We start from the raw sequence: 11,727 nt of genomic DNA, 5'->3' as shown, positions 1-11,727 counted from the left end.
AGGTATTGTGTTGATCAGAAGACACAATTGTTTTCATTAAACCAGAAACATTAAAATGGTCTTATCTACTAAAGATTTATGCAAGTCATGTGAACTGAAGTCCATTTAAATTAGTTTCTATTTTTCTGTTAACATATTTAAAAGCTTATTTTTTCTTTAAGGTAATTAACTGGAGATTTTCATTTCTGAATGACAAAATATCTCATAAACCTCATAGAGTCTTTTATTATTTTGATCACTCAAGAAGAAAGTTTTAGACTTGTGAATTGAACCAAACTTCAAGATCTAATCTTTTTTTTCCTTTTTTGACCAAATTTCAGGTGGAGAAAGTTTAAAAACTCTAACGAACCATTCAAAACAAAACCTTAACCTCAGAGAAAAGTGAAATCACAAATCTGTGATCAGTATAATCTCAATAATAACAAATGAAACTTGTACCTTACAATAGAGCTTCAATTATAAACATATCAAGTTAGGAATGCATATGGCTAAAAGTCTGAAGTTCCAACTTCAGAAGGAGGCAAATCAATAGAGGGCTTTAAAGTCAGTTAGACATCCCTGCTGACTTTGATGAGTTTGATGATTGAAAGTCTACTGTGCTGATACAAAAGCTCTAATTGTCTGTGAAGTAGTGGAAATCACTGGAGACCCACTTTGGGTCTCTTTATGGTAGCCAAAATATTAACCTTAAATAATGAGATTCAGAAACTATGATTGGGTATAGAGCTTATTTAAACTAAAATCTTGAGGATGGCCCCCTGGGATTATTAATTCAGGTTGCCGTGAATATGTATTCCAGTTCGCAGCAGTTACAAGTGGATTTTTAAAGAAAAAAAAAAGGCAATTTCTAAATTTGTTCTTCAAAACTTTGTGTTAAGCTATTGATTGTCTATGCATTATTCTTAGCATCACAAATTAAGAAATGTGAAGGTAATGGTTGAGGAAGTTGGTCAGGAACAAAAATGCCTTTAAACAATTTTCTCCAGGCATGAGTTTATGGTTCATGACAGAAGTCCCATATTCACGTCTCTTTGTCTGATAAATCTTGCATATTTCATACAGCTCAGACTGCTCTGAGCTGCTTTTCTTTTATCATCATATTTAGACTGAGCCATGCTACTGGCACCCAACTGTTTTCAGCTTGCAAACAGCCTGACATGGACTTCTCAATCTCCATAATTACATCAGTTAAGTCTCCTAATAAAGATCCTCGTGTGTGTGTGTGTGTGTGTGTGTGTGTGTGTGTGTGTGTGTGTGTGTGTATCTACTATTGATTCTTTCTCTCTAGAGTACCTTCCTGAATACAGATTTTGGTCCAAGGAATGGTTCTAAAGAGAAGAATTTTTAGGGGAATTTTTTAAGAATCGTTTTTTGTGTTTCTGGAATTGGCTTTCTAATTGGATTAGATCTAAATGTTAGCAATTCTTCTTCAAAGAATAGACCCAGAGGACATTGATAGTCTATGTTATAAATTGTTTATAAGACATACAAACTATCTGCAGTTGATAATCCTAAGAAACAACTTACAAAAGGCAAAGAATTTGGTAACTTGATATATGAAAGTTTTGAACATTAGTGAAAAGACACAAAATGTAGCAATGCTGGTGAGTTGCTTCTAGTGTCACTGAACAAATTGATGATAGAAAAGGATAAACTAGGGGATTCAAATCTCAGACTCCAGTTTTGTATAAAAACCCTAAGGTGTCAAAGTGTGTCCTGAGAGAGTATCTTATCTCCCGGAGCCACCAAAATAAATATGCTGAAAATCACACTCAAGCTTTTATCATGCAATTAGCTCAATTACAATAAAAGTTGAATTCTCAGTCTCCCAGAGTGTCTACTTTAAAGTGAAGTTCTATATTGTGGGAAAAAATTAGATCCTGTAAGTTGGGTTAGGGGCATGCAGAAAATCCTGATGAGGCTGGGAACATTGAGTTCCTAAATTCTTATTAGTCTTATTTGTCAATGACCTACCCACCCTTACCTCCATTCACAGTGACAGCAGCATCATCACCCACAATAATATAGGCCTTTACATTTCTGTCTCAAGGATTAACTCTACATTGCTTGAGAAAATGATAATAGTATCACCTGAGGCAGTCACACAATGCTGACTTTCCTCAGGAACCCCACCCACCCTTCTTTGCTTGTAGACCCATAGCTAGGCTCATGTCCAAGGAGGGCTTTAAAGATGAGGTAAAAAGTGTAACCCATGAGGGCATGTGCTACCCTATGAAAGAAAGACTTGAGTTTTTTAAGAATAAGTTTGGGGGGAACCCATGTGGGAACAAATATCATGGGTGTGGGATAATCGTGAAAGTAACATAAAGTTGGATAAGGGTGAATTTATTAATATGGGCCCACCACATAGTGATTATTCATTTAGTATTGCACCTCACTGAGTTAAAAATGTAGCAAAAATTGGGTAGCTTAGCTGAAACATGAATCAAAAGGTGACCCGTGTGGTTAAGTTGTAGATGCCTGATATCCCTAATTTAATGTAAAGAAAGGGATTCAAAACCTTAGGAAGACTGGAATGCTGGAGTGGATTTGTCACTTAAAGTGTACTCACCATGCCTGAAGCATCCAGAAGACATCCTTCATCAAAACTCTGAAAAACAGATTTGTGAGAGGATCCCTAGCATTTCTGAAGATCTCCATAATTGCTCTTCTTATAGGTCAGACTTTATTGTGAGAGCCACTGTCATTCAATTGAAAAACTTAAATGCCATAAAATAATTTGATCCTGCGGTGACAGAAATCATATGGCCCCACTTAACCATCAAAAATATGTCAGGTGTGTTTATCATAATAGATAGAAGAAGTAAAGCAAGAATCAGAATAGTTTGACTTGTGTAGATCTATGGTATTGGCTTGTTAATCATGGTTTTCTTAGAAGTAAAATAGCTACAAGACCTATTAAATTTTTATTTGATTTGTATACATAGAAAACATTCAGGTAAAGTGAACAAAAGCCTAACTTGAATACAAAATAAAGAATCATGGCCCCTTAATTAATTCCCAGACTTAAGCCACTTTACAGTCCTGAATTCTTTAAATGAAGATGTAACCAGGTCTCTTCCAGAAGGGATCAAGGTACATTATGGAAAATTTTTTCAGTACTGTTAATATTTCTCTTACCTTTTCACAAAGGGACCTACAGCCTTTTCCCAGAGTAACTGTATATGGGGAAAAATTAGACATTTCAGAAACCACTGATCAGTAGTTCTGAACTGACATTGATTCTTGGAGACCGAAATGTCACTGTGGTGCTCCACTTAGAGTAAGAGTTTATGGAAGTCAGGTAATCAATGGAGTTTTAGCTCAAGTCTGATTTACAGTGGATTCAGTGGATCCCTGAACCCATACCGAGGTTATTTCCCCGTTCCAGATGCATAACTGGAATAGGGACACTTGGCAACTCGAAGAATACCCACATTGCTTCCGTGACTTGTGCTATGAAGACTATTATGATATAAAAGTCCAAATGAAAGCAATTTGGGGATACAGGGCTGGTGATTCCCAACACATCCCTATTTAACTTCTCTAGAATTCTGGAGAATAACAGTGAATTATGTAAGCTTCAACAAGTGGTAACTACAATTGCACCTGCTGTACCAAATGAGGCTTCATTGCTTGAGTGAATTAACACATTTTCTCGTACCTGGCATGCAGCTTTTGATCTGGCAAGTGACTTTTCTCCATACCTGTCTACAAGATCCACTAAATAAAGTTCGTTTTCAGGTGACAAGGGAGAAGATACACCTTTCCTATCCTACAGTACAGTTATAAAAACACTTCAGCCTTATGTCACAATTTAGTTATCAGGGATCTCGAACACCTATACCTTCTACAAGATATTACACTGGTCCATTACATCAATAACATTAGGCTGATTGAATCTATTGAGCTTAAAGTAGCAAGTGCTGTGTATCTATTGATAAGATACTTGTGTGTCAAAAGGTTGTAAATCTAACTAAAATTCAGGGGCCTTCTATCTCAGTTAAATGTTTTATTGTCCAGTGGTGTTAGGCATGCCACTATATCTCTTCTAAGGTCAAATTGTTGCATCTGGACCCTCCTACAACCAAGAAACAAGCACATTGTTTAGTAGGTCTATTTGTATTTTGGAGGCAATACATTCGTCATTTGGGTGTGTTACTCTGGTCCGTCTACCAAGTGATCCATCAAGACAGGAGGCTCTGCTGCAGGCCCAGGCTGCTATGCAAGCTGCTCTGACACTTGAGCTATATGCTTCAGCAGTACTTGAGATGCCACTGGCAGATAGGAATGCTGATTGGAACCTTTGTTAGGCTTCTATAGGTGAATAGAAGTGGGAGACCTAAGAATTTTAGTGCAGCACTCTGTTATTATTAACAGATAATTATTCTTTTGTTTGAGATGGTTTTAAGCTTGCTAACGGGCCTTCATAGAAATTGATTGCATGACAATGGGCCACCACGTTACCAGGCAACCTGAACTGCCTTTCATGAATTGAGTGTTATCTGACCCTACCAAGCCATAAAACTGATTGTGCACGGCAACACTCTATCATAATGTGGAAATTGTATACACATGATCATGCTCGAGCAGGTCCTGAAAGCACAACTAAGCTACGTAGCATAAAGAAGTGGCCCAAATATTTATGGTTCACACTCCCGCTACACTGCCTTCTTTGTCTCAGCCTTCACTTATGGCCTCATAGAGAGTATCTTATTATCAGTTGACAAATAAATAGGATACTAGGAGCTGGTTTATGGATGGTTCTGCATTATATAAAAGCATCACTCAAAAGTGGACAACTGCAGCACTATGGCTCATTTCTGGGACATCTATTAATGATGGTTTTGAAGAGAAATCTTGTCAATGGCAGGAATTCAGGGAGTGCATCAGGTGGTCCATGTTGTTTGAAGAGAGAAATGCCAGAAATGTGATTATATACATTTGTAGCCAATTGTTCATATGGTTGGGTATTTGGAAAGAACATAATTGGAAAATTAGCGACAAAGAATTTTGGGGAAGAGATGAGAATATACTCTTCTGAGGGGGTAAAATATGTAAAGATATTTGTGTGCATGCCCACCAGTAGATGACATCAGCAAAGGAGGACTTTAATAATCAAATGGATAAGATAAATTATTCTGTGAATACTAGCAAGTCTCTTTCCTCAGTCACCCTTGCCCTTACCCAATGGGCTCATAAAAATGTGGCCATGATGACAGGAATTAAGGTTATTCATGGGCTCAGAAACATGAAGTTTTACTCACCAAGGTCATCCTGAATACAGTCGTCACTGTGTGCCCAATCATTCAGCAGCAGAGACCAGCACAGAACCCCAATATAGCACCATACACTGGAGTGATCAACCAACTGCCTAATTGAAGGTTGATGACCTTAGACCACCTCTATTATGGAAGGAGAAGTATTTTGGCACTATTAGAATAGACACTTACTCTGGATATAGATTCGCATAATCTTCAGGCAATTTTTCTGCCAAAACTGTTATACATGGATGTATGAAATGCCTTATCCACTGTCATGGTAGTCCACACAACATTTCTTCTAGCAAAGGAACTCACTTCACAGCCAAAGAAGTGTGGCAGTGGGTGCAAGTTTCTAGAATTGACTCATCTTACTACGTTCCATATTATCCTTAAGCTTTTGACTTGATAGAATGGTGAAATGACATTTTGATGTTGCAGTTCAGCACCAGCTAGTTTATTATACTTTGCACAATGAGATGAAGAAGTCTATATACACTGTGAAACAGCCTCCAATAGATGGCATTTTTTCTCTCACAGATGGCATTCACTGGTTCTGAAATCAAGGGGTGAAATGGAAATGGCATGAGTCACCATTAATTCAAGGGACCCACTAACAGTTTTTTGTTTCCTGTTCTTATGAATTTATACTCTGTTGTCTGATAGGTCTTATTTCTAAAGGGAGAAATGGTTTCACCAGGATACACAACAATAATTTTATTGAAGTGGAAATTGAGACTGCCACCCTGCCACTTTGGGTTTTTCTTGACCCCGAGTCAACAGGCTAACAAGGAAGTTACATTGTTGGCTGGTGTTATTGTTCCAGACTACTGAGGGAAAATTGAATAAATACTTTATAATAGAGGTAAAGAAGAGTATGTTTGGAATACAGAAGATACAGTAGGGTGTCTCTCAATATTACCATGCTCTGTGATTAAGGACAATGGGAAATTACAACAAACCAATACTGGCAGGACTATAATAAAAATGACACAGACCCTTCAGGGCTGAATATTTGGATTATCCCACCAGGTGAAGAAACATGACAAGCTGAGTTGCTTGCTGAAGGCAAACAGAATAGAGAATGGGTAGTAGAAGAAGATAGTAATAAATACCAGATACAAACAGATGATAAGTTATAGAAACAAAGACTATAACTGTCACGAATAGTTCTCTATTTTGTTAAGAATATGTTTGTGGATATATACACATACACATTAAGCAAATATATTTGTTTGTTTTTATTTTTTATCATGTAACATAAAATACGTTGATTTTATATCAGTATTTAAATTATGGAATAGCAGGAGAAAGTAAACATCACCCAAGGAGTTTTTCTCTTTTTCTGTGGGACAAATTAATGCATTTTGAATTGTATAAAGGATACTCGTATTACATTTGGCAGAACTCATACCCTGTTATTGTCTTTATTTGGAGATTAAGTATGGTTTAATGGGATGCTTATGAGTGCCAAGTTGACAGCAAATCAATTTGTGATTGTTAGTTCTATGTGTTAACCTGACTGGACTAAGGAAAACCTACAGGAGTAGTAAAGCATTATTTCTGGGTTTGTCTGTGGGGATGTTCCAGGGGAGATAGGCTTGTGAATTGGTGAACTGAGTCAGAAAGATTAGGCCTCAATGTGGGCAGGCATCATCCAATTGGTGGGGTGTCTGTATAGAATATAAAGACAGAGAAAATGTAGCTCCTTCTCACTCCTGAGCTAGGACATTTGCTTCTTCTGCCCTTGAATATGATAATTCCCCCTGATCTCTGGTCTTTCAATGCCAGGACTTACCCCAGTGCTCCTATTCCCATTCCCCCCATGTAATTCTCAGGCCTACTATCTCAGATTGAGAGCTGTGCTATTGGATTTCTTGTTACTGAGGCTTTTGAACTTAGACTAAGCTGCCATCATTATCCTGGAATCTCCAGCTTGCAGGTGGCCTCAGACTTTATAATGACATGAGCTAATTTCCCTAATAAATGCCCTCATATATACACAGTCATCCTCTGAATAATTGCAATTTTGAACAGTGCTAAATACACAGGCTTTTATTTATTTTCTTCAGATGCAGTTTTTTTCTTGATTTGATATAAAGATGAGGAGTCCATTGTGCAACCTAAAAATTTACTTATTAAAACTATATTAATACTTTAATAAACTATACAAAAAGGTAATGAGACAAACATGTACATTTATGGAACTGCAAGTCAGTCAGGCTAGTTCCCTGAAGAGAGAATTTCCAGCATGACCTCATTCATCTGTGAGGACACAGAGCAGTCTTATTTAGACATACACATTTGTCTATTGCTCAGCATGGTCAGCCTTCCACTTCTTGATGGTTTCCTTCTGCTATGAATGCTCAGGTCCAGTTGTCTGCTTCTTAGAGCAGACATTTACTTTCCTTATCCACCAGCCATTAGAGGAGGACTGGAGCCATGCAGATTATTGATTCTACCCATCCTTCAGGGAGGGTTTCCTGGTGGCCCTCTTCCATCATCATATCTGGAATCAGATGAGTTTCCATAGCTGCTTATTTTTTCCACATCCTGCTGAAGCAGAGTTTTGAAAAATAAAACCACACATTCAGCTATTCCCCAGAAAAAAATCTGTTATCAAAAATAATCTCCATGGAGACTGATTTCGGCTGTCTAACACTTGTCCTTTCTAGATGTAAATGATCTTGCCCCACTTTCCCACTTCGGAGCGACTCTGAATAACTGCATTTTAGTTAATCATGGACCACATAAATAATGGTGGTCCCATAAGATTATAATACCACATTTTACTGTATCTTTCTATGTTTAGATATTGTTACATACACCAATTCTTACCACTATGTTACCATTGCCTATAGTATTCAATATAGTATTCAATACAGTAATATGCTGTAGAGGTTTGTAGCCTAGAAATAATAGACCATATAATGTAACCTAGGCATATAGTAAGATATACCATCTAGGTTTGTTTAAGTGTAGTCTATGATGTTTGCAGAATGGTAACATTGCCAAAGAACACATTTCTGAAAATGAATCCCCTTTACTAGGTGATACATGATTAAGTGTGTGTGTAAGAGTGTATCTGTGTGTGTGTGTGTGTGTGTGTGTGTGTATATATACACACACATATATATATATATATGTTTATATATATATAAACACATCAGTTTTATATATATATAAACACATCAAACACATCAGTTGTGTAGATGCCTGTTGTTTTCTGTCAATCTTCATGCCTTAATTACCTTAACTTAGAGTGATGAGGAAGTGTGGTCCTGGCTAGATATACCCAACACTTACTTTCTTGGAATTTACATCCAAAGTTTACTTCTTACTTGCCAGGCTTACATTTTCTTTAATTTAACTCCTCAAATTTAGAGTCTATGATGTATGTATAAATGAATTCTCATTTAATCTTCACGGCAACTTTTTATGAAATGTGCATTATTTTTCCATATTTTTACTGTGGAGAAATTGAGGTTAAGAGAGTAAAGATATTTGTTCAGAATCACAAAACTAACAAATGACAGACATGTAATTTAAACCAAGGAAAGGAGAGGAAGAATCGTAAAACACATGGATCATAAAATGTAAATCTTCATTAATTTATTCCAACACAGCCATAGAAAATGTTATGCAAACATCAATTCAGGGAGTACCAGTGTAGAGTGCTTTAGTATACACCAGGTCAACTCTCTGCTTCCAAATATTTTCCTTTTTGATCTATTCTTGAAATTGAAAACCTTACTCCTAGAGATTAATTGAGTTTTAGAATCACATAAATTAAATGGTAGTAGTTTTGTTAGTATTCATTGGTGAAACACAATAAGTTGTGAAAAGTATGACAATCATTTTGTTACTGATAATATTTATTGTTTATTGTTACCATTAACAAATTGAATAAATAGCATACTGAATGGAATAATTGCTTTCATATGTCAGAACAGACTCAAGACTCCCCTATAGGAATGCCACTCCTATTTGTATTTCTGCATTTTTCTTGTGTCACAAATCAGCATTTGAGTGACACCCAACTGTATGAATATTAGTAAACATCAGTGACTGTAAATTTGGTGGAAAAACTGCCTTCAGGATTCTCTAGTGTAGTGATTCTCAACTGAAAATATATGTGTATAGGGAAAAGTGGATCCTAGAGGTTGTGCTTTTCAAATTACCTGCATGCTTTTGCAAACTATATCCCCAACATTGTTATATATGACTTCACTTACTGAGGTATGATGATCTTCACTGATAATAACCAAGGTGGTTCAAGTTTCACATGAGGCTGGGACCATATCCAAAGTCATAAACTAATTAAGTGGCAAAGAAAAAACTCAATGCAGATGACTTCCATAATTATTTTTACAATACCTTTTGTTTAGTATAAGACAAATTGCCCAGAGAGAGTGACATATTTTGTATATCAGAGTAAGAATAAACCTAAAATAATGACTTTAGATTCCCATTAAAAAGCATGAGAGAGCTGTCCTATATAATATACTGAAAAAAGTAGGAATAAGAGATGGACATAAAAAAGAGCAAAGAAAGCTAGAAAGACAAGGTTTATGTTCTTCGCCATCTTGCTACGACTCTTATCTAAATTTAGGTGTTAAATTTAGTCTCCACTTTATCCTTGTTTGGAAGCAGCTCAACCTTCACTGTCAGATACTCTTCAAAAAGCAAACAAAAAAAATTTACAGCATCCACATATAAAGGGGAATTTTAAATATATATATATTTTTTATCTTGTAACACAAGACCCTTGGAACTTTAAAGGGAAAGTGATTCTCTTAGTGCTTAAATATATTTGTTTTCAAAAAGGCCAAAGATGTCAGAGTTAATCTTTGTCTTAGTCCATGGTGATTGTACTAGTTGTTATACTAAGCACTTTCGTTCTTAATGAATAAGAGTAAATAGTCTCATGAAAATGTATGTAAATTTTGTGCTTATTTTACCACCGCCCTGAGCTACAGAACTTTTGCACCTTCCTTTGCAATCGTCTTTATGGTTATGACTTAATTATAATAAAATACATAGTTGCTATTCCCTGTCTATGGATTGGACTTCATAAGCCCCCTTTGCATTTCATATGCCTGAAATGCACTAAAGTGAGATGTCTGCCTCAGAGGGAACACCATCAAAAACCATAGATAATTAAAATAAAATACTTCTGTAAACTGCTTCAGCGTATCAAGTCTGCCAAATTGCCCAGACAGTGCCTTTTCATGTAGTCAGTATTTAATAAGCATAGCACTTTATAGAAAAGTAAATACAAAATTACTTTCAAAAGGGGTAAACTAAACATGATATTTATTTAGCCCCGATTAACTTTTCAACTTCTTAGATTTTAAGATAGTACCATTTTCCTGTAGTGACAACTTGATGTTCTAATTTAGAAAATGAGTAATTATTTCAACAGTATATCTGTGTATACATACATATATACACTTGTACACATTTACACACACACACACACGATAACCTTTACTTTGTAGTCTTTCATTCTTTTCCCTCAATTCATTGTGTGACTTTTTTGCACCCTTTTTCCACTTCTCAAATTATATTTAACACACTTTTGGGTGGTTGGTGCATGTTTGGTAAATTTTTACTAAGGAAAATAAGGAAATAAAAAACAGAGGGGAAGAGAGGCAAAAATCCCATTTCCAATATGTTTATAAAGTCATTATTAGCAGTTTGTAATAACTACATATGGAGTTACTATGTATTAAAAACAGATATGATTATGGAAAATCACTGTTATCCTTACTATTATATACAACTTGGGAAAGTTTTACTATACTGCTTTAATATTTTAAAAGGAAGACCAGATAATTGAAGTTACAATAGAATTACTACCACTTCTTTTTGTTGTACCATGTTAATGAATAATACATTTCTCTTCAAATGTTATGTGAATTCATGTGTGATTACAAAATTTAAACTACATATTAACAATAAATTATTATTCATTATTACATTTAACATTTTAAATGAAAATAATTTCAGAATTATAAGATGTTGTAAAATTCTCCAAAAGTGTACCACATGCACTTTATCTAGATGATTCAAATGTTAAAATTTTACTTGGCTTGCCTTATCTCTCTCATTTTCCATGTATATATGTCTTTTCATCTGCAAACACCCACTTGTTCTGAATCATTTAAGAGTAAATTGCAGGAAGGGGTTTGCCAAGATGGCCAACTAGAAGCAGCTAGTGTGCATGGCCTTTACAAGAAGAAATAGAATATGAAAATAAATACAGCACCTTCAACTGAAACATCCAGGTACTCACATTAAAACTAATCAAGGAAACAGCTTGACCAATGGAGAACAATTGTTACGGTCTCTCCTGAGATATATCTAATGGGGAGCAACACAGATCACACAAGTCTAGGGATTCAAAAGGAAATCACCAGTGGAGGACTAAAGTTGCATGACTAAGTGTAATTAATTCCACCAC

At 35.7% G+C, this 11,727-nt stretch overlaps 1 pseudogene; it reads right to left on the bottom strand.

The window, feature by feature from the left end:
- Positions 1 to 7,661: 7,661 nt before the first annotated feature.
- LOC116532312 lies at positions 7,662 to 10,859 on the bottom strand (annotated as a pseudogene).
- Between the last annotated feature and the right edge of the window lie 868 nt (positions 10,860 to 11,727).

This window comes from Sapajus apella, unplaced genomic scaffold (genome assembly GCF_009761245.1).
Source record: "Sapajus apella isolate SASKATOON/1434 unplaced genomic scaffold, GSC_monkey_1.0 scaffold75, whole genome shotgun sequence".
In the NCBI taxonomy this organism is placed as follows: Eukaryota; Metazoa; Chordata; class Mammalia; order Primates; family Cebidae; genus Sapajus; species Sapajus apella.
The sequence above is the reverse complement of the archived record's forward strand: the minus strand, read 5'-3'. Positions and strand labels throughout refer to the sequence as shown.